Source organism: Serinus canaria, chromosome 13, assembly GCF_022539315.1.
Source record: "Serinus canaria isolate serCan28SL12 chromosome 13, serCan2020, whole genome shotgun sequence".
NCBI classification, from domain to species: domain Eukaryota; kingdom Metazoa; phylum Chordata; class Aves; order Passeriformes; family Fringillidae; genus Serinus; species Serinus canaria.
In genome coordinates, this window is record NC_066327.1 from 3,786,780 (window position 1) to 3,807,965 (window position 21,186).

The 21,186-nt window shown below is 39.9% G+C and overlaps 1 protein-coding gene across 1 annotated transcript in view; it reads left to right on the forward strand.

Moving 5' to 3' along the window:
- Nucleotides 1-5,737: 5,737 nt before the first annotated feature.
- Nucleotides 5,738-21,186, forward strand: part of SLIT3 (slit guidance ligand 3) — a 526,251-nt gene continuing 510,802 nt past the window's right edge. Inside the window, exon 1 of the mRNA XM_030229266.2 lies at nt 5,738-5,925. The gene's annotated coding sequence lies outside the window, so the exon portion shown is untranslated. The remainder of the gene's footprint in view (nt 5,926-21,186) is intronic.

Consider the following 21,186-nt stretch of genomic DNA (forward strand, 5'->3'; position numbering starts at 1 on the left):
GTCTAATCAATTAAATATGTTCCTTGTTCTCTCTATTTGCTTTCCATGGTAAAATATTCTGACACTGAGAATCCCAGATTCATTTTCTGTGTAATTATACTAATTAATAGCTTTACTGGCAGATCAACAGCTTAGAGCCTAGTTTTAATTCTAAACACAATTGGCTTTTATTTCATTGTGAAATATTCATGCTGTATCTCAAAATATAAAGCTGTTTCATCTCAAGTGCAAGATCTCACAAAATGCCTTAGTGAAGATGGCCTGGAACCATATTTACTGCTTTGTGTCTGTGATTTTGGTACTTAATAATAGAATTGATCTGTTTCCATAGACAAATTGTGCTATTGAGAGGTCTAAAATATGTGCTCCAAAAAGCTTCCCAATCAGGGAACTGACTGTGGCATTTGGTGAGAAGCAGTGTGTCAAACTCTGCAAAGTCTTGCTTTAGCCACACTCAGCCTGGATAATCTACTCAGACTTAGGTGGATTTCCCTGAAGTTTTTAGGTTTAAAAGTACTTCTTGAGCAAACTTATGACTCTATACCAATCCTGCTAAAGTAGCAAGCTACACACATATTCTTAAATCTTAACTTGGGTAATGTTAACTAAAAAATGCCAATGTGAGTTTGAGCACATTCTCACAGAAAATCTCAGCAGTGATGGCTTGTAGATGTTTCCTTAAATTAAGGAGAAATGTGAATAGTTCTGAGCACTAAAACACTCTAAAATATTGCTTCTAAGGATTGGCTCAGAATTAGGAGAGCAGCAAAATAACCTCACTGTTCAGCACTCAGGGCCCATTTTTGGTGGACTGAGTCTGCCCATCATGGCTTAGGATGGCTTAGGATAAAATGCTGGGGTGCTGCTTTCTGCTGATTAGTTCAGTGTGAAGGGAAGCAGCTCTTGTTAGATTCTCACTGATGAGTAAAGTGAGAGAATAGTTTAAGCATAAATGGGTGTAATAGAAAAATCAAGTGAGAATGTAGGGGTTTACCTGGCTTTTCCATACTCCTTATAAACTATGGTGTGCTCAGGGTAGCTGGGCAATCATACTATCAAAAGGTTAATTTCCACTCTATTTCCTTATGGTTTTATAACTTTTAACATATTTGCTTATTGCTTTTGTTATATTTTTATCTTGGCTAATACCAAATTAAAAAACCCCACGTACTTGTGTTTTGAAGCTATTTGTTGAACTTAGTAGTCTTGGCAACCCCTAAATGTGGTTATGGTCCTGTGACAGGCACTGCAGCCTTTGTTACATGGTCAAAGCAGCACTGAAGGTGCCTTTTTAAGGGTGGCTAAGCAGCACAGTGAAAAGCTTTTGGCTATTTGATCTTTAGCAGCAATATTCCCATACTGAATATGCATCTAAAGCCTGAACTACAAATTAGGATACTTATGCATGCCTTCATTAAATAACTGTTTATTCATGATCACAGCAATGAGAACACTGTTAACTTCTGTTAGGCATTTGAGGTCGAATGCTCTTTATATTTTAATTGTTAACAGATTTTTTTCACACTGATTATATCAAAGAGTAGTAATATGAAGATTACAATAAGCCTCTTCTTTTCCTGTGGTATGCAGAATGCCTTTGTAGTCTCAGGATCTGGTTTAAATTGTGTGTGCTGATTTGAGCAGCTGGGATCTGGCTTTTGTTTAAATTATCATGTTTAGATGAGTAATAGGGCTTCAGAAATCCTTCTGAAAATGGCAATTTTAAAACACATTGCTGATTTATGTAATGAACCATGGGATGACACTGTCTCTATCCAAGTGAAAAGGTCAGATTTTCTTTGATACTGTGATAAATGCTGGCAATTACTGATCTTGACTTCTCATAGACATGGCTTCTATTCAAAGGGGTTATGAAGAAGGCTTATGGATTAAGGTTAACAACAGCAGGCAAGGTATTTGACTGGTGAAACAGCAGAGACCTGTTCTGTGATCTGATGTGTCCAATGCAGGGAACTCTTTAGGAAATGAGGGAGTAGGAGAGAGAGGGATGGATTCCTGCAGGAAGGCTGCCTGCTCAGCTGGGCCTTGCCTGTCCCCGTTTCTGAGTAATCTAAAATTAGAATGCAAGTTCCACTGGACTTCAGTGTCTCATCACAATTTTATCATTAGCATGGATTTTTATATCTGCTGATTGTGAGGTTTGCATTCATGATGTTTAGTTACAGTCGTAGTCCCTTCTAATACCTTGGTAATTGTTGTATTTGGGGAATTATCTAAATAAGGTGTTTTTATAACAGGTTTGTGCTTTGCCTTTAGACTTGAATTTTTTGGTTTTTATTCAGGGTTGAGTGCTCTGCCTGTGTAGTTCTGTGCTACTCAGTTTTCAGTAACTTCAGAGGGAAATTCTTCTAATAAAGTTTTTCATGGAGAGACCACTAATGTGAATTTCTTTTCAAAAAGATGTGTAAAAAAATACTGTTAATTCATACAAAAGAATTGCCAGCTGAAGTCTTACTGCAGTTTAAATGCTGCTGAACCAGATGAAATCATGAAGAAAGCATTGAATGTGCCATTTTTTGCAGCACAGTGCATCATCTGTCCAGGTTGGTGACAGAGGTGTGCTTTCCCCAGATAACTGTAGTTTAGCGTGCCTTGGACCTCAAGTTGAAGGCTGTGTTTGTCCCTTGCCCTGTGAAAATCTTTTCCCTCTCTGCTATAAAAATATGGCAGGGTGGATCAGAACTGGTACTGATCTTTTCTTGCATCAATTCAATTGTATATTTAATTTCTCAATTGTATATTTAATTTTTCAGTCAACTTTCAGTAGTGCTGCAACTGAAGGGCTTGGCCATTGTGTTGGCTCTTTCCTGTTCCTGCCTGGTTGCCCCTTCAACAATTTTAGTGAGAGATTTCTGTAGCTCCTCAGTGACTTAATTGAGTTTACCACTAACCATGATTTGCTTTAATCATGACACAGGGTAACTGTGTAGCTGGAACAATTCCTTGCTGATTGAATGACTAATTATGAAGATAATGTTTTATTTTTCTGTATCACATCTTTACTTCACTGCTGTATCATTTCCACAAGTCATTTAATCAGGTCTAAGTCACAGTACAGGGCAGGTAGTATTTTTTCGCAGTAAATAATTATATATCACATAAAGTTATTAGAAAATTTTCCCTTGGATTTTATAGTCTAATGGTGTTCTAAGTGAATTCAGACTTCAGCAATAGCAGCAGAGGTTTTGAGAGTTGTGATGTGTAAATATTTTATGTGAGCTGAGTAATGTTTTGTGCTCAGGGTTCACATGTGTAATCAGACAATAGTTAATCTGCATTTACTTGTTCCAAAACACATTCACAGACTAATCTGATCTTTTCTGATCTGCCTTGGAGTTGCAAGAATACATGAAAAAGAGGAGGGAGAAGAAAGAAAAGGTACATCTTGTATAACATGAACAATTGCTACTTTTTTGCTGTTATCTTAGAGTTTTGGATGCTAAAGCTGACTTTCATAGGAATTAGAGCCCTTCTGTTGCCTTGAGGTCTGTTCAGCAATGCAAAGTATGTTTTTTTAGTTGCATGATTAATTTAAAGGCAAGGTTATCAAAATCAAAGATGTAAAGCTTTAATCTTTGCAGACATAAGCTGGGCCTTTAGTATCCATCTCTTGTGAACTTTAACTGCAGCTGGTTTTTTTTTTTTAGATGTTTGCTTGATCCCAAAACGTTGTTTCATGAATGTTGTGTCATAGCCTTGTGACAAAAGTTGGACTGAAACAGGTTTTATTTGGAATTACCATGAAGGCTATTCCCAAAAGCTATTATCTACAAAAAGTAGAGGGTACTTCTGATATTGTGACTTTATTGGTATGTAAGGATGCTTCCAAGAGGTACATCTAAAAAAGACTTGTACCAGGCAGTGGCAGCTGCTGAAATTAGGAATTGAAGTCCTCATTGCTTCTTTGTGTTTCTGTGGCAGTGAATGCTGTGCTGTGCACTGGCTTTGAAAGCAAAAGCTAATTAAACCCTGATGTAAAAGAAGAGTCATCAATTGCCAGGTTTAGGGGAAGAGATGATTCACTTGGCTGCTTCCAGTGCCCAGCCTGGAAGCTGCTCCTCAGAAAACTCCCATCACTTCTGGGGGGGAAAGTGTGCAAGTCCTGTAATTAATTGCAGCAGACACTCATTACCTCATGTCTTCTGCTGAGGCTGGTTTTTACACACTTAGCAGATTTTTACATCAAGATTTTAACTCTTGAGGTGTAGATTCTGTACACTTGACAAGATGAATTTGCTTAAGCAATTCACTCTCTAGGCATTGTGATCTTGGAGTGTTGCAATGCCTTACCTAGTTAGAGGCTGTTCCCTTTTTAGCTTTGATTATAAGTTTTTCAGCACCTGTATTTGAAAATTAAAGCCCTTTTGGATACTCTATGCATTTCCTATCTGAATGTCTGCTCTGCTGTTCCACTTTACTGAATCATATTGATACTCAGTATCTGCAAGAAATTTGGGGCCTGAAGGAACAGACACTCCATAAAAGTTCTTAATACTGAAATTTCTAACAGAAATTCAGTCTATTTATTATTTCAGGTACTTTTGCACTAGACCTTCAGTTATATCTCCCTGCTATTGCTGTAATTCTGGAAGATGGACAGCCTAATCTGAGCTTTCTGAATTCAACCATATCACTATATATGATCTAGATGAATATTAAATGGCCTTTTTAGTGTTGTGCTTACTCTTAATTCTATGTGTTCTTATGGTTTCAAGGTTTTCTATTCCTGCTAATTGGCTGGGAAATTAGTAAAAAATATAAGCAAGCCTAAATTCAGAAAATTTTCAGCACAAAATGTGAACCTTTAATAAAAAATGTATGAACACTGTGTTGTATATGTGAAGTTGGCAAAGATTTTAGCTCTAGTTCAGTATATTAGAAACCTGAACTAGAATAATTACTCTGCTTGGAGCTGGCTTGAACTGTGGGAGATGGATGCCTGTGGAACCACAGTGATCAGATCTCAGCTCTGCTGAGTGTTGCTTTGTTTCCTGTAGTGAGAGGATAGGATGGATCTACACTTCCTCTGGAATACTTCAGTGCAGTTGGTATTGGGTAGGTTGTTCTCCCTTCCTGTAGTGAGAGGATGGGATGGATCTACCCTTCCCCTGGAATCCTTCAGTGCAGTTGGTATTGGGTAGCTTATTCTCACTTCTGTTCTGTATTGCACCAGCACAGGGCACTACCAACCTGAAGGATAACACAGATTATCTCACTCTTAGGTAGTACTTAGGCCCTAACTTAAATTTAGCAGCTGCTGTGATCTTAGGACACTTATATAAAGTAATTTTTTTTAGTGTCTAGCAGAAGCAGTTTTGGCAGTTGCTTCCCAGTTTGAGGAAACAAGCCCAAATTAAAGCTTTTCCTTAGGCAAACTTTTCATGTGCTGGGCGGAGCAGGAAGACTGATCCCCTGAGTCAGTTGTTTATCACAAGTTTTCCTTTATTGGAGAGCACTTGTGCTGACTCCTTTTACACCTTTGTAATGATAGCTACTTATTCCTGCTTTTCCTTCGGGGGAGTAGAACAAAAGGAGCTCAAGTTTTAGGCAGAAAACTGGCAAAAGTTGATGCAATTAATGCTCCTTCCAACAGAATATGAATTAAAATGAATTGGAGCACATTGGGTTTAATCTTCTTGGCTGACATCTTCAAACAAATGAAGTGTTTGAGACAGTTACATGTTGAGCACCTGCCTCTCCTCAGGACTCCTGAAGATCTCAGCCTTTAGCAGTCACATCCTGATGGAAGATGGCTGCCAGACAATTTCTTGTTTGCTGATTTTTATTTTTTAATTTTTTTTAGCCCATTATGGGCAGCTAATATCCAGCAGAGAGTTTGTGTTATGTCTTAGAGCTGCCTCCTCCTCTGTCTCTGATGTAGTCATCTTGCTTCTGGATTTGCAGGTGAGTAAAACAGGTTAAAAAGTACAAAATCAAAAGCAGCTGGATTTTAGCTTCATTGGAAACATGGTTTTGTTCTTGAGGATAGAAGAGCAGAAGGACCTAAAAGGTATTTAATGTAGCAGAGGTGTCAGGGGAAGGCATTCAGATTATTAGAATTAGATTATAGTGGAGAATGAATGAGAGGAGAATTTGTATTTAAGTTACCATTCATCATTTGGTACATTTTTAGGTACAGAAACTCCCTGAAAAAGCTCTCAACAGACAGCTGTTTGGAATAAGGAAGATATACTTTATTTTGTAGGTATTTGGGACATGGTGTTGATTCTTCATCTTCTTTTTCTGCCTCTGTCAGGGTTGGGATTTCAGCATTTCACTAACAAGCTACAAAAGGACCCCATATCCATCTATACAAGGTATTTTAAGGAAAAATTATCCAATTAAGAAATGACACCTGAATTATTTTTACTTTTAATCCAATAACTAATCTCTTGTGTCCCACAATGTGGATTTTTCTGTCCAATTACAAAATACCACCCAAACCCATGAAGAACCAGCCACCACCCTAAAACCTGCATCTTAGTCTTTTATATATTACTATATTCTAAAACCTTAAACTCTAAATTTTCTACCCTGTGATATTACACACTTCTATTCAAACTGCACACCCATAATCTCAGTGCTATCATTCCATTTTGGAAGCCTTCTCCATGGTCAAAGGTAACATGCAGTGTTCTCTTGAGGGTCTGTGCCTTTCAACACAGAAAGTTTAAAATTCTCAGCATGCAGGGTTCCAACAACTTGGAATGAGGAAAATGCATGTCTAAATGTGGATTAACTTCAGCACCAAGCTGGGGAACATTGTGCTTACACTGAGTGCAGAGCCTGAATTACCAAACCTGCTTGTCAGTACTTTTAGTAGCTTGTTGCTGGGTATTTTTACTCCAGCATGTTTTATCACTAAGAGTTAATGGTCAGCTGTGCTCATGCACAGGCTGAAGAGCTCTTCAGTAATCTTGCTGGATGTGTGAACATGATATTTATATTTATGCAATTCTGAAGTGTTAGGGATCAGTTCATCCTGACAGTCTGTCCTCTCCAGTTTTCAGCGCAGCACTTTGTTGAATGTAGGGACTAAAGCTGGGGAATGAAACTTCTACTTTTCAAGAGCTGTAAAATGAAGGCTGCTGAATGGAAGCTGGGGTTTGTATCCCAGTCTGTTTGAAGGGTTCACTCAGTACCAGTGGTGTTTTCAGTGACTTTCCCAAGTGAAGTGCATGGGTTTGCCAGCCAACATGGAAATAATCACCAACTGAAGCGGCAGCTCAGCTGTCTTCTGCCTCAGATTGTTTATCCTACAGAAAGGGATGTGGCTCTAGTAACTAACGTGGAAGTAAAACACTTGTGGAATGGATCTTTTGATCAAGCATTGACATACGTCATTAAAAAAACCCCACAACTTATTTTTATATATTAAATATACAAAAAGGGCTGAAGAAACCATATTAAATATCCAGTGGCTTTGTGCTGCAGGTGTTTCTTTTCTTATTCTTCCAGTTGAGGTATATTTTTGTCAGAAATCTGTGTGTGCTGTGAATTTCCTTATTTATATAGCTTAGTGTGCAAAACAGCAGTCACATCCTGAATTGAGTATTATGAGATCACATTTTATGGAATACCCATTTCCTTATCACTAAATAGATGAATTGCATTAAAATGTTGTGCTCTGGCACAATTTCATTTTCTCAGCAAATAAAGTGAGTAAAGCTGAAATGGAACTGCTCAGAAAGATCTTTTTCTTTCAACTGCATGCTGGAAACAGAAATGATAGCTGTCCATCAAATGTGCCCTTGGTGACATGCCATGGAAGTGGCTCTTGATCCTGAAATTTCATTGTGATCCTGTCTATTGGCAAAGGGGTTGCTCATCAGATCAATAGAGATATAATAGTCTTGAGATTGTGACTGAATTATTGCATTTATTAGGAACACAGGAATCTTTGGGTGTAATTGCAGAATATGTTATTGTATGTTTAGTCAGTGAAGTTACATTATCAGGCAAGGAGCTGATGAAACTCAGGTCAGTTCACATTTTGTCTTGCCCACTGTTGGTTTGCACTGATCTTTGTGCTGCTGTTGTGAAAGAACCAGTTTAGGGATGAGCTGGGAAGATCCACACAAGTTCAAACATGAGTGGTCTCATTGCATGGACTCAAGGGGGTTAAAAAGCAGCAAGAGACCTGCTGTGATAAAATTGTAAACTTTTTAAAATCTACCAGCAAGTTGTGCTCCACCACACTGCAGCAGTACTAGAGACTGGTGAAGAAGCAATCAGTATTTTTCATGGACTCTGCAGAGTGGACAGTATTGGGGGACTAATCACTCCCCAAAGGCTTATTTTAGCTCTTTCTACTGAACAACAGAAATGATTGTTCTTGGGGTAAGAGCACAAATGCTGTAAGGTTTTTCTGCTGTCCTCACAGATTTGGCATTTGGATATTCCTTGTGCACCCACAATCCATGTGCAGCCTTTAGTGTTTCTCCAAGAGCTGCTGTTCAGTGAAGTGTTGGCCCTGAGTACAATGTTTAGCAGTTTGTTCCTCTGAAGGCCCAGTAAAACCATGTTAAGCTTGTTAGCTCAGACTTTTGATAATATTTTGTGCTGTTGTCTGGAAGCTAATCTGGAGATGGGGAGGTGAAAGAAAAATATTTGGGCCTAGTGCAGTTCTGGTGGATGTATGATTTAGACCTTAGCTGCTGCTGAAGTGGTTCCTGGCAAATGCTGCCTTGAACAGATCTCTTTTTGCCATAAAACCACATTTGGATTCAGAACTTTGCAGCTTGGAAGAAGGTCTTGTCTGCCTTCAGCAATAAAGCTGAAGTAGTGCTTTTACTGAAAGGCAGAAACTGAACATTGGATTTCATGTGGCATTTTCAGCTGCTGTGTGAACCTGTCAGTATCTTCTGAAGACATATTTAAATATGGTTGGGTTTTGGGTTTTTTGTTATTGCCAAGAGACAGTGAGATGTTTGGCATTGGTAAACCTGTCCCACCTAAACAGTGTCAGCTGAATTTCCATCTCTGGGCAAATAATCCTGCATGATAGGCAGCAACTACTGCCTAAATACAGAATTTCAGAATGGTTAGTCACAGTTACTGTTTCATTGGCATCTGTTGATTATTCTGACCATAAACCAAGTGGGAAGAGAGGGCATATCCTAGGTCATTCTGGAGAGCAGTCTGTGGAAAGTCATGTCTGAGTCATGTTTGACTAACACCTATCATGGGCAATATGAGAAAGTGCTGAAGTCCTGTCACAAGGGGAGGCAAATATAACTGGGAAAAGGTCATGTTTTGCATTATCCATGATAGGGTTTCTCCTTTATCCTGTGAACTCTTGTAGTTTCCAAATAGAGTGTAATTAGAAAGCATGTGGATGTCCATGTGGTGTAATTGAGAAATATGTTTAGAAGAATAAATCCCTACCAGCTAGCTTTTTTAGCTGGTGCTTTGAAATTTTCTAATTGGATTATTAGCAGATGGTGCCATTTCTATTGTTTTGCCTCACAGCAGTCTTTTCTGAAAAAGGAAGAAAAAAGTGCTTTATTTCCAATTAGAGGACTGTTTCATCTGGAAAATGTTGCCTTTAGTAATCTGCCTCACAGCTATTGTCAAATAGTGCTAGATAAGGATTTCACTGATGCACAGATCTTTCCTGGAGAATATGGATTATAACTTGTTTCCAGTGAAAAGTTCTCTGGTACTTACATTGAGAAATGATGCCGCTCCAACATTTGTGCTGAAGGCCCTTTGACTCCTTTTGAAGCTGAAATGTAACTTAACTTTAATTTTTTTTCTTGTATCTACTTCACAAACAGCTGAAAATAGTCTTTCATTTAGGAAATGAGCTGTCTGCCACATTCAGGCACCAAATAGCTCAAACTATTTCTGTTGTAAGTTCTGTGGAGGTAAAAAGTTCTGCTTGTAACTAATTAATCTTCCTGAATGCTGTACAACTTTTCATTTATCCTTTGGATATACATAATTAATCTTAGCAATTGGAGCATGACTTTGCAACAAGACTTGGGATATATCCTCAGACTGAGATCTTGATTCTATTATGATGGGAGCAGACATGCAGAAGTTTAACCTTGAATCAGTTACTTTATTCACACTCTATTTACTGATCAATTTCCATGTACTTTGCCCTATAATGCTAGATTTTCATTTTTTTTAGTGTGTAATAAGTCCATTTTGACTGTCAATATGTAGGTGCTAAGATTCCTGATAAAGACAGGTAAGTTTACCTGTCAAGTTAGGGCTAGAAGTTCTCCTGTGTGTGGAAAAGTTTTTGTTGCAGAATGCTGCCTTTAGGAGAAAGTTCATTAAAGTTTCCTCAGGTAAGCAGGAGAGCCCTGTAACTAAAATTGACAAGAGTAGAGAGGATTTACGCTTGCCACTAAAGCAACACATGAAGAGCAGACATTCCCAAAATCCTGAACAACCTAAATTTTCCAAATGTCGAAGTTAGTTGCAGTAAAAGTTGCCTAGCTGAGTGTCATTAGTGTACATGGGTGGGACCTTTGGGGTCCCGACAGCATTTAACATTTCCTGTCCTTTCTAAGCTATGGCAGGACTTAGATGTGTTGTTTGGCTCTGGCAGTATTGATGCCTGAGAAGGTTGTGGTAACTCCTCTCGCCAGTTGAAAAATATCTCAGAAAAAAATTGCAGCTTTTAAGCTGTTCTGTTAGAGCTGTTGGTTACAAACTATAGCTTTTTGTGTTAAGGATTTGACCTGTTTTGATTATATTTGCTCACCAATTTGGCACCAAAACTGTTAGAAGAGAACTGCAGTTATGAAATATCACACATTTAATCAGATGCACATAGAACCTGTTGCAGTGTTTGCAATTTCTGTAATGGATAGGGAAGCCACGTTTCTTTTCCAACCCCTTATATAGATGTATTTTGCAATGAAAAGGCAACACTGCAGATTGGGGTTGTTTGCTGGAGCAATATCTGTGATAAAGCTGGAGAGGAAGGGCTCTATTAAAGTTAGCCTTGATGGAAACACATCAAGAAGGCTGCCATTTGTGGTATTGACCAATAATCTTTTCTAGGCTTTGTTGCAGCTTTCTAACCTCTGTGTCTGGGAATAGTCTCAAAAGGAAATAGAATGATTCTTTTTCCTTTAGTGGCTCTCTGGTGGGCTGTGAACTCTGGGGTTTGTGTTGGTGATTAAATGGTCCTCACTACCTATACACTGATTTTACTGTGGAAAGGCAGTGCTGTCTGTACAAAGCACTTGGCTCTTTGGCTGCAGTGAGATCCTTTGGTACATCCTGGATGCAGAAATGGTTCCAGGGCCTGATCTCTACAGCATCTGCTCCTGGCAGCAAAATGGGGTTCTGAATGATCAAGGTCAAGCAATGAAATACCACATGACTGTCCCTAAACAAAGCACCTGGACTCGAGCTGGAAACCAAAGATTTAGAATTTGGATAAAATAAGTTAATTTTATTGTTTTATGTTTGAGTTTTTACTGTTTGGAATTAAGAGTTACTTTAGCTTGATGTTGTCATCTGAAGGATACAGTTATATTTCTGTTTTGGACAGCTGTAGGAGTGACTTCATTGCTGCAGCATGTGTTTATGGCTTGAATTATCAGGCTTGAAACCTGTTACGAGGGTTTTGTGCCTTGGGTCACTGTCTGGTTTTTCAGGACTTGTGCTGGGCTCTCTGGGGTGATGCTGCAAAACTGGCTCTTTGATTTGGATACTGATGATTTGCAATGTCCTGTTTTAATGAGTTAAGCAAGAAAAGTAAGAGCAAGTCTTGAACTTGTGTTGAATTTGTCTGTACATACTGGAGTTGCTCCATGTTTCTTCTGGCCAGATCCAAAGAAGGGCCCTCACAAAAGCCAAAGTGCACCAGTAGGCATTGTACTGTGAGTGCCACTCAGCTGTGCTTAAATATCAGTGCTCAGACTGGTGCACATTGCCATCCCATTTGTTGATCTGTCCCCAAGAACATGTTCTAGGCCAGAGAAATAAGCTAAACATGTACAGAACACTGCCTGATTTTTCTTTCAGGAGTTGGTAAACACTTGTCAAAAGAACTTGATGGCTAAACCCCAAAGAGAAAAGCAGCTTTTTTTAGGGTGGATCCTTGGGATAAGTATTGGAAGGAAGGGAAGTGAATACCCAGTGAAAAGAGGGTAAGAATGAAAGAGTCAAGGGCAGGCTCACAGTATAGGTAATTCAAATGTGCTCCCTTGTGCATGAGGAGGGGCTGGGACTCAAGCAGCTCTCTCTGCAGAACAAAAAGGAATCTGAGAATTATAAATAGAGGGGTTTTTTACATGCTTGGTTTTGTCCTGATGTTTTCCTTTCTGATGATAGGCTGTTTTTAAATCAATCAACTTATCAATTGTCATTAAGGAAATTAGTTCTCTCAGAATCCTGTATCTTCTATCAGCTTTCCCACACTTCAAGATGGGGATTTCACTGAAGTTTGATAGCTGGAAACACTTGAATTCTAGACTCTGTTGCTGTCAAATTTAGCCTGAATTTTTTTGGGGGGGATAATGCTTTTGTAATGATAATGCTATTAGAATGTTAGTAAATCCTAAGTCTTGCATTGCTTCTGGAAGTTTGGCTGTTACTGATAGAAGAGCAGACCTCTCTCTATAACTTGATTCTTCTACTAAGTCTGTTTATTTCAATAAATAGTTAAGTTTGGTTGATTTACATCTCTAAGAGTGAGTGGTTTGCCAGGGTATCTGTGGCAGACCTTAGCTAGTGTGTCCCAGTCACTTTTTGTTACTGGAATAAAACTTTCAAGTGCTGATTTTCTTCTTTATTGGTAGATTAAAATTTCTGAGGTCAAAGAAAATTGTCGGTCCTTTGTAGCTGCTGACATAAAACTCCCAGCACTGTTCCACCGACTCTGCTTTCTGGAGTGGTGTCTGTTTCAGGACCAGCCTAATTTCCTGGACTAGAGCAAACTCACCTAAATCAGAAGATCATTACCCAGGCTGGTCCTGCTACTGCTACACAAGATAGCCAAACAGAGTTATTATTCTGCATAATTGTTCCTGTACCTCTTAGATTCACCAGTACATGTGAATCTGCATTCTAGAATCATTAAGCACTTTTTCTCAGGATACAGAAATCCAAATTTTTACCCAAGAGAGCTGGCTCTCTGTTCTTGGCAGCTCACCACACTATTTCCAGTATAATTTTGAGTCTGATGGAGATCTGGTGTTGATCTTAAAGGGTTGAAATCTTTTCACATAGGAGCTTTTAAATATTTGAATCCTTAATGGGGTGAATTCTTTTTTCAAGCAGTCCATACTCCAAGAGCTGAAAAGTGAATCACAAAGTGCAATTTCTTAGACAAAGACAGATAAAGATATGGATGTGTGCCTGAATGAAAATTCTGCTGAGAGCTTATCTTCTGCCTTCACCTCTATGAAATTCTGCCAGTAACTTGAACAATGAAAGCTTTTCTTCCAGCAGTGAAGTCATGGTGCTATCCTCCAGCAAAAATCACCTCTTCCAGGATCTGAAAGCAATGCTCAGTAGTATGCTAAGTTACTGAAAAGCTGCTGTAGCAAAATTAAGGTCTAAGACCTGATCAAGCAGTTTGAACCAAGTCAAAATGTTCAGCTGATTCTGTAGCTGGCTCATCTGCAAGCATTGTGGTCATGGAGAAGGGCTTAGAGCAGCCAAATGGGAAGAAATGGAACACCTGTTATTTATCCTGTTCCTCTGGGGTGTTGTGTGGGATTGTAAAGCACTAGCTGTGTTTTAAGGGAATTCTTGATATACATTCATGTTGTTGGAGTAATTAGTGGTGGTGCACCACCAATTACCACTATGCTTGACCCTCATTCTATGCTTCTGTGCTAAATTTCACAACTGGCTCCTCTCATTGAAGTGTGAAATTTGAGGAAAATGTCCTAGTGCCTGGTAAATCAGGCATTGTTCTGCTCTCACTTTAACAAGCTTTATTTGCCAGCTCCCCAAATCAAAGAGATACAGCACCTGTAACTGTTGCCAGAAATGTTGAACACCTTTTCAAGTTCTGCTTTTCAGTTTTTCAGTGTGTCCTTGCTTTCTGATCCCTTTTAAATGGCATCAGCTCCCATGGGACTGGAACAACTGTTGTATAGCAGGCAGAAGCCAATCTGGAGACAACAGGGTTGCATCTAAAGCTTTGTCTTAAGACAAGGCCTAATAGATAGTGCTACTTCTGCTTTTGAAACTTTATCTTGCTTAATCAAAATCCGGGCAAGATGAAAATGTTTTTTCCATGCCAGATGCCCTGACTGGCAGATGTCTCCTGATCCTTTAGGGGGCTGAGTGGGTTTTGTCTTTTTTTTTTGTTGTTTTTGTTTTCTTCACTGAACTCTTTAATCATAGCAAGTGTGACTGAGGTCTCAAACACATAACGCAGAAGTGTTCCAATGCTTATGAATTTTTAAGATCTTATCCATCTTATGAAAATGTAATTAGCTCTGCCAACTCCTGAATTTTCTTTCCTTGGGTTTTTCTTTAATGTTAGTGGGGGGTCCAAAGTCATTAGACATTGTGAGTCTGTGGAATGATCTTTTCATCAGAGTTGGTAGGTACTGGCTGTGTTTCATGAGACTGAAGCCTTGACCATGCACAAAAAGAATGCCATGGGCAGGGCAGTGGCACAAAAAAGGATGAGCCTGGAGATCTAGGCTAGACATAGTAGGGTGGAGAAAAATGAAGATAAAAATAAAAAGATCATATAAAAGGATAGCATGAATTGTATTAACATCACAACAAGTTATTTACTGTAGAGCTGAACTCAAAATTGAACATGAGTTCTTCAATTTCTGCTCCAAACTGGCTATGTAACACAGTGTCAAAAACACTGCATGTACCACAGGGCAATAACTTAAAAAAAAAACAAACCAAAAAACCACCCAGAAAGCCATGAAAATTAGTGGGTTTTAATCATGTTTGTTTACAGCAGAATTTCTGGTTTGTGTTCCATGTTTCAGAAGTGGACTTGTGCATGGAGCAAATACTTAAAAATAGGTAACTGGGTGAGAAAATAGTGTGCTATAGCTGCTTTGAGCCTGGAAGGTTTTGCTATCATCAACTTTACAGATAGATTGTTTAGCAAAATTTCAACAACAACATAGCCCCTCAAAGACTTTTTTCCAGCTCCCCTGCTCCAAGTTATGCAGTAGAGAACCTGCAGTTCTTTTGCAACTGTTGAACCCTGTGAAGGGACTGTAACCACTTTTCACCTGTTCAATATCTGTACAATGAGTTTAAAATCTTTCATTTGGATCATATCTAACCTACTAGCCTTCTCAACATTAGCTACTTTTATCACTGACTCCTCTCAATTTACAAATGAATTTCTTTGCTTTCAAGTTCTCACTGATGTGACACTTGCTTGGTTTTGTTGTACTGGTTTTGTTGGTTTTTTGTGGTTTTTTTTTTCATTAGAGTCCAGTACCAAGTCCCTGAAACAACTTTGACTCTGGTCAGGTTTCATCTACCAGGTTCTAATGGAAATGTGAAGGGGAGAAACAGCTCCCATCACCACTGACTGATCTGAAAGTGATAATCCATAAATTTAATCCTTACCAAAAGGAAAACAAGCCCTTCAGTAGTATTGAAGTAGCCTAAAGGCCAGCTTTGCTGGCAATGTGTCATGCCTTTGCTGTCCTGGTCCCCTTCCTTTGTGCCACCATGGACAGTTTGCCTCTAAAATCCTGAAAGGCACAGGATGCTCCCAGACCCAAACTGCCAGCACCTACAGCTGGGGCTGCCCTGGCAGTGCCAAGCACCTCCTGCAAACTGGGTGCTGAGTTTTGTTTCATAGGAAAAAAGGACTGGGTTTGTGTCCAAGGGCTTGTGGCCCCAGGTGGGCTGCCACCTCCATGTAGGGACCCAGTTTGTGGTGACTGGGAGTGGGGCTGGCCCAGCCCCAGCCCCAGTGGGCACAGCTGTGAGAGCACTGACAGCAATGAGCCCTGGAGTGCCCAGGGGCACTGAGCACCCACCAGAGGGAGAGAGGGCACACAGGGGCAGTGCATCAGCATGGGGGATAAAAGGCTGGGCTGGAGAACAAGAAGGGCAGATGCTTGAAGCCTCCTGAAGTGGCCATGGTGTTACTCTGTATGAGGAGATGCTTGAAGCCCTCTGATGAGGTTTGGTGTTTCTCTGTATGAATGAATGCTTAAAAAACCTTCTGAAATTGCATGGTGGTGCTCTGTGTATCGTGGCTGTCTCAACTGCAACCTGTGCTGTGACAGCTGCCTAAAATTCCAAATAGTGCAGGATGCTCCCAGACCCAAGCTGCCACCACCTACAGTTGGGGCTGCCCTGGCAGTGCCAAGCACCTCCTGCTGTTGACATCAGCAAACTGCAGTGCTGAGTTTTGCTTCATAGGGAAAAGGGCCAGGGCTCATGTCCAATGAACCTGATGCCTGTGGCCCTGAGTGCCCTTCTGTCTCCTGAAATTGCCAACAGTGCAGGATGTCTCCTGCCCCAGCCACCCACCACAGCAGTGAATGTTGTGCTGCATGTTTTGGCCACACTCATGTCTAAGGCTGTGATGTGGCTGATGTGCTGTGACTCTCCAAGGGCAGATTGGTGAAGAATTCATGTTTTTATAAATGTCTATCATGTACAAGGAACTTGTGCTGCTCAGTGCACTTGTCACACACAAACTCCCCAGTTCTCTGTAGCTGTTTGACATCACCTGGCTTGTAGTGCCCAGTGAATGCCTTTGGAATTACTGGAGATGAAGACAAGTAACTCTGAGGACTCTGCTTGAATTATGATAATCTTGTGAGTCCCATGATAAATCAGTGCTGTCACAATTTATTTGACATGGCATTGCTAATGGAGGAATATCACTTTCAAATTAATCTAAGTGACACAGAGTTTGTCATCTTTACAGAACTTCTTGACTACGAACAGAATTTTAAACAAATCAGAGTGTCTCAGATCAGGATCCACAAGAAAATGTGTTAGACAGTTATCCATTATCAAAGCTATTTTTGCCAAGTGTGGTCTAAATGGGATAGTAGAGATTACTTAATGTACTATATTAGGTCTCAATTATTAATGTGCTTATTTTCTTTATTCTAGCCAATATCTGTAAATCTGTATGTGGAAAATCATAGAAATTAATGTACATGTTTAACTGGCTCTGAGGAGAGTTTTGACTTGGAACAGCATTATGTAATATACCTTCAGCTGCCATCAGTTTTACTTCCTATTTCATAGGCAAATTTGAGGCAGTTAATAGCTAATTATCTTGGTTCTACCCTTCTATTTACTTTTTACCTAGCTGCCACCTTATTGTCTCACTCCCCCAACAAAAAGAGAAAGTCCTCTGATTTTAACTTTCTGTTGATTGTTTCCAGGAAAGGAAGATTGATCCCAAATTACTTATAAACATGATTTCATCAAGGGCTGAACTTGTCTAATGACAAAACAAAACTTGGGGCGTAGCTTCAACTGCACTGTTAAGAGGGCTTTAATTCAGAGAAATGTTTTCCTTTAATCTTTCTTGCCTCAACATGTGTCCTGTTCTTCCTCCCATCATTTTTTAAAATCCTGAAATAGACTTACATGCAATATCCTAAGTTGTTAATATGTTGAAGCTCTGATGAAAGGAAATAGTACATAAAACAATTTGTTTTGGCAAGAGTGTGTGCCAAAAGCAAGCCCTCCCTTGATGTGTCAGTAGAGAAATAAACACAGGAGGGAGAAAAAATGCTGGAGAAACAAACACAAATAGAGTTTGGATATAGAAACACTATAAGTTTACAAATAGTATCTATTAAACAAACATTAAGACTGGAAAGTTAAACAAAATGAAGTTCCCCCGATACATGAAAGCCCTTACTAGTAAGCCTTAAAATAAAACAGAAGATATGAAATTGAACTGATGAGGTGATTGTTTCTCTTCCCAGTTTGCATTCTTGAAAGGCTTTAATACATGAGTTGCTCACATACTGGGGGAAATTCAGGGTTCTCATTTGGGCTGGGATTATAATTTTCCTGTCTTGTCTAGCCATGAGCCAGTACCTGGCTTTGTGGGGTACTTGGATGACAGAGGGTTGGTTACTTTATAGTACAATAATTTGCTTGAAAATCAGGGTTTGTGACCTGTTGAGTGTGTGGCTTCTAGAGACTCACCTGTATCTTGTAGGAGTGTTGGGTCACATGAAATGAAACAACTTCCAGAAAAGGTCTGGGGACATGTGAGGCTCTCCAGGACAGTGCAGGTGCCTGGAGAAATGGTGGAGGAGGGGGTGAGCAGTGAGCAGATCACCTCCCCAGGGACCCCAACCAGGCTGAGCCACAGTCTGAATGGGCTTGGCTGCTTTGTGCTTCACAGCCTTCAAGTACAGCAGAATCCTCTCCAGAGCTCTGGAGCCCTGTTCTGGTACAGGCTGTAGCAAAGGTGCTGCCACTTTACCATCATCACCTCAGGTATAAGGCACTGAGATTCAGGGTGTCAGGGCAGGTGGACTCTAAGCTGTGCTTTGAGCTGTAAATGATTTGACATTCCAATTCTAATCCTTGAAGGGCTTCCTAATGCACTCCCCATTAATACAAATAAGGTGAAAAGCACAGAAATAACCCCTGGTTTAAGTGCTACAGATATAAGGGTTATCACAAGAGCATTGCAAAGCAAATCCAAGGAAAGATAAGCATTTCACCATGATGGTCTCTTTTCTCCACAGAAAGATGTGATGCTGTCACTTGGTGCCAGAGAGATGTAGCAACCTTAGTTGGCCAAATGAATACCCTGGAACTTCCCCTGTTGTTTTCTATAGGATGTGTAGTTCAAGTGAAAACATCTTTGCCAGTTTGGAACACCAAGTGATTGTAAAAGAATTGAATCTTAGAGAGAATGCTAATTGCAAATATGAAGACCAAAAAAATCCCAGGAGCCTGGCTCTTCTCTGTACATTCCTTGTGCAGAAATGTAAGATGACTGATGTGGATTCAGCTTGCTGGAGTTAAAGAAACCCTATGCAAAGGGTTCATTCAAAGTTCTCAAATACTTTGAACAGCTCTTTAGCTTGTATTCCACCAAGTGTGGCTGCAGCATGTCAGCCTCTGTGGAGGCTGCTAAGTAGCATGTGCCTGCTCCATGACCATCAGCCATGGGACCCTTGCAGTTCATTTTTTACTGACTGGAGGTGTCTGGTAGGGTTTTGTCACCTCGTTGGTTTGAGGGATTTGCAGAATTGATATTTTCCCCTGGGGCCAGCAGTGTTGAGGGTGGGGAGCAGAGTTTTGCCTTTTATCCTACATATCTGTTATCATGATAGCATTGAAGCCACCACTCATTCATGCTCTTGAGATGACTGTCTAAGGTGTTCTCACCTGTTTTGCTTCTTGGGGAGGTACAGGTTTAAGAAAAACAGGCTGTTTGGCTAATTTAGGTGCATGGCTCCTTAGGTTACTTCTTCTTGAAAGTTACAACTCACCTGGGAAAAACTCATGAAGTTATTGTCTTGCTTTCCACAGTGTCTGTACAACGTGCTGGGAATTACAGCACCAGGAATTGTCATCTTTGCAAAAATCCCTACTTAAATGAGCTGGTTTTTCCTGCACAAGAGGGGAACTGTGATCCTGCCTAGCTTTATACTCACTTGTGTGTTTGCTGTTAAGGTGTCTCTCTCCCTAAAGTAAACTGAACTCAAATGCTCAGTTAGGGCCCTTCACTCCAAGAGCAGAGCCCTGAAGGGATGTGAGGGAGGGAGCCTTGCCTTCTGGGAGGTATTGTACCCACAGAAGGCTTGTGAGATCAACAGCAAGGGCTGCTCCAGAAAAGGGCCCCAAGGATGGTTCAAGCAACCGGTAGATGTACCTTGAGCAAAGCTTTTCAGTGTGACATTCCATCCCCACCCTCCCACCCCTTCTCACTGCCAAAAATAAAAATAAAAGAGCTTTCTGGTTCAGGACTTTATTAGAAGTGGTTTGGAACTATAAACAGAGATTGCCTTTTTTGATTTCTGCTGTGTTGAGGGAAATACAATAGTGTGATGTAACTTTAAAGGGAAGGGTGGCATCAGATGCCAGGTTCCATTATCTTCCTATGGAACAATATGTAGGCACTGCAGGTTTTGGCTCCCTGAGTTGAAAGTGAGATGACTCATGTAAAATCTTAGCCTGAGGAGTCTTGTTCATTGTGATAATCAGTAACTTAATTAATGCAAATCTCTGAAAACTAATGAAAAGCAAACAGAAATCTATTTGATTTACCACTCCTGTAACTGACTCTCCTTGAGTAGGAGCACGATTAGTCAGCTGCACTGCAAGATGCAACAGGCTGAGCTGTGCTTCCAGGGAAGGTGATCACTGGGAGGAATTATGAGACTGTTAGCAGATAGCAGTCCAAAGACTTCCCCACTGATGATAATGAGAGAAATTGATAATCCACCTGTTTTCTTTTGCTTTAATCTGTGTGTGACTCATGGCTGGAGTGGGCTTTTATGGCAGTTGACCTAAAGATGGTCAACAACTGACCAGGCACATTTACCAGCTGCTCATTCCCAGAACTTATTTCTTCCATGTGCAGGCTGTTGACTTATTCATTTCCTGGGAATTATCAGTTTCTGATGAAACTAATAGTGGTAGAGGGTGGTATAAAGTTTGACATGGAAGACTCAGTTTGAATTGCTGCTGTCACCAAATTAATTATGAATTAGAGGTTTTCTTTAATTTAGTTTTATTTTCAAGCTGCTCTTTTGCAAGTTCTTGATGCTGAGCTATATTCTTCCACCTTAACTATGGAAAGAGAGCTACAAGGTTTCTACTTCAGGTTTGATAGGCATCTTTAAAATAAGAGTAATTGTTCAGAAGATGTTTTTTTCAGAAGTATTAAGCATAAGAAAAGCTAGACAGATGATATCACAGTTAGAAATCATCACACTGGCTCTGGTAAGTGCTTTTTACATGAGAATTGGTTGTTGACTGATCTGAGCATGAGATTTGTTTTTTCTTAAATCCCCTCCTTTTTAACCTCTATTAAGCATTTAAGAAAGATCAAATACATAGCAAGTCTGTGCAAAGTGTTAAAATGTACTTTGAGGAGTCTGTCCCACCTAACCCTGACCAAAAAAAAGGTAAAAAATCCTTTTAGTGGTGGAAATGGGGTAAGCATTAGAAGATGTGGGGGAAATGAGCAGTGAAAATCACTTACTGTCACAGCAATAATAAAGTGTCATCTCTTCTAATGCT